The sequence below is a fragment of the Ambystoma mexicanum genome, chromosome 2q (genome assembly GCF_040938575.1).
Source record: "Ambystoma mexicanum isolate Mex_15411 chromosome 2q, UKY_AmexF1_1, whole genome shotgun sequence".
NCBI classification, from domain to species: Eukaryota; Metazoa; Chordata; class Amphibia; order Caudata; family Ambystomatidae; genus Ambystoma; species Ambystoma mexicanum.
The window spans coordinates 1,429,790,182-1,429,793,206 of NC_090924.1; positions in this window are offsets into that span (position 1 = coordinate 1,429,790,182).

Consider the following 3,025-nt stretch of genomic DNA (forward strand, 5'->3'; position numbering starts at 1 on the left):
CTGCATATTGGGACTTGAAGACCAACATCCCCAGACACAGTGAGAAACTGAGTACACTGATAAAAAGTGCTGCATGCTGGGTCTTGAAGTCATGCAGGATCATGATGAGAGAATCTGTGAAGCCCAGTATACCAACAAGAAGTATGGAATATTGACACTTGAACCCTAAGTCCCAAAAGACATTGAGAAGGTCAACTGGCCAACTTGAAACAATGAGTGTACCATGCCACGAGACAACAGATACAAGTAGCATTGAATGAAATCTTAGAAGTCTAATGCTCTGTTTCACATCATCATTTTGAGAAACCTTCAAACATGGTTTTCAAAGTGTAATACTTACCAACCTGGCAGTAAGTCCAACCCATGAAAGGACAGAGACCACACACGATATGATGATGCCAATGTCCTTACCTCAAACTATCAAGGTATCTTTGTGGGGATAGTGAATACTCCTGCCAGTGGCTCAGACAGAGCAGCCGGGTTGGATGTATATAGTACCTACAACTCCTGGTACCAGCGATGGGTCGAGCATCCATTCGCACTGATTTAGAGATTGCATTACCTAGCGGCTTTTGCAGCACGGTTGCACCCCGGGCGGAGTCAACACTTAATAACTTTATAGATGTGGGTGCATGGGTTATCAATGGAGAGTACTGGGGCTATGGTTCCAGTCTACTATTCAACTTTCGATGGTTGCTTTTGAAGGGTTGAAAGCAAATGGCTACCTATTGGCATCTATTATATAATCTGCTAGCCCAGCTGAATGAAGTAGTCTAGGAACCACCAAGTGGGGAACCAAAGATTCTGTCTATAGGGACCCATCTTCAGTAGGTCAAAACCAAGTCACCATTTCCCAGAAGTATATTGGACTCACCAACCCCTCTAGGATTCCAGACAAGCCATGTCCCACCAATTTGCTATGACCCAGAAAAGTGATCCCTTCCTCCAGCACAAAGTACAAAGTACCACCTTTGAGGACAGCTTGAGGAAGAAAAAGGTGTGCTTCACGGAATGATTGGGCTTACTGTATTGGGACGATCGGATCAAAAGGGGGATGGACAACTTTGTCTTCAACTACTGGGTCCACACACTATACACAAGTCCATCATAGATTTAGTCCAAGCCCACCACCGGCCTGCGCATCTAGGAGTGGCCACGAGTTGTGCTACTTCTCCTGGCCCACGACTCTAGCATGCCATCACACTGTACTGTCAAACTTGTGAGGTTTATCAAAAGACCAGCGGTAAAGACAATCCCAAGCCATTGCTACAACGATTGCCATTTTATCCAATTTACCATTTGAAATGTTGGCTGTGGACATTGCCGGAGCCCTGGACTCATCTAAGCATGGCTTCCGATACACAATAATAATGGTAGACTATGGCGCATGGAATTGGGAAGGGTTTTCTCTCTGAGGGTGGTAGTTAAACTAGAGGTTTTCTGGTTGGGTGTGTGCAGATTTCTTAAATTGATAACACAGTGATCAGTAGTTTGGTGACTTGCTGATTTATTTGTGCACTTGATGCAAAGGTTCCTTCAAATAGTGATAAATTCCTCTACACGTGTTTTACCAGTGAAATGAAGTGGCTCATCTGGAGGAAGACAAAGTGGATCGGGTGCATCCATTTGTTTCCATTTATTTGACTTAAACATACATTTTCATAATTTGACTTTTGATGTTTTGCTTTAACATTGGTTATGTCAAACATTTGGGCCATCCATCCCACAAGAAGGATTTGGCCCCTCTGACAACAGCTCATATAAAGAGATATCTATGCTGCACAGAGGATTGCCTCCATTATTTTTGAACCACCTAACCAATGTTACAGCAGTACAGGATACACCAAAAGTCTTAAATTATGAAAATGTATGTTTAAGTCAACTTAATGGAAACAAAATGTTGTTTCCTCTCGGAGGGTTGACACCCCCAAACTTATATTCAAGGTGATATGGCACAGTCGGCTTCCCGCGACAACTCCTGAGAGTCCAGGGCAAACCATGCATGTCCAAAGTGATGAATAAGATGATGGGTCTTAGGCTGAGATGATGGATCCCTGGCTGAGAAGATAGGTCTTGGGCTAAGATAAGATGATGGATCCCTGGCTGAGAAGATAGGTCTTGGGCTAAGATAAGATGATGGATCCCTGGCTGAGAAGATAGGTCTTGGGCTGAGATGATAGATGTTGGGCTCAGAAGATAGGTCTTGGGCTGAAAATATAGGGCTTGGACTGAGCTGATAGGTCTTGACCTGAGAAGATAGTTCTTGGAATGCACAGATAGGTCTTGGGATGAGAACATAGGTCTTGGGCTGAAATGATAGATCCTGGACTGAGAAGATAGGTCTTGGATTGAGATGATAGATTTTGGGCTGAGAAGATAGGTCTTGCGCTGAGATGATAGATGTTGGGGTGAGAAGATAGGTCTTGGGCTGAGATGATAGATGTTGGGCTCAGAAGATAGGTCTTGGGCTGAGAAGATAGGGTTTGGACTGAGGTGGTAGGTCTTGGGATGAGAAGATAGGTCTTGGGATGAGAAGATAGATCTTGGGGTGAGAAGATGGGTCTTAGGCTGAGATGAAAGCTTTTGGTCTGAGAAGATAGGTCTTGGGCTAAGATGATAGATCCTGGGCTGAGAAGATAGGTCTTGGGCTGAGATGATAGATGTTGGGCTGGGAAGATAGGTCTTGGCCTGAGAAGATAGTTTTTGTGATGATAAGATCGGTCTTGGGCTAAAGTGATAGATCTTGGTGTTATATTACTGTTAGGGTTATAAACTACAGTATGAAAGAGCATCTGTTTACCAACTTGGTCACCTTGACAAGTCGAAGAATCCAAAATGGAAGAGGCAAATGCGGCTGTGAAGATATCCCAGAGGCAACCCTGACCCCCCCTACCTGGAAATAGAATAACCAGGGGAGAGGACTGGACCGCCAGGGAAACCCTCTAATGGGAAGAAAACCCTGGACGAATCTGGAGTCTCGAGGTTCAGGTGGGTGTGGAGCGAAGATGTTCCTGAGGTGCTGAAG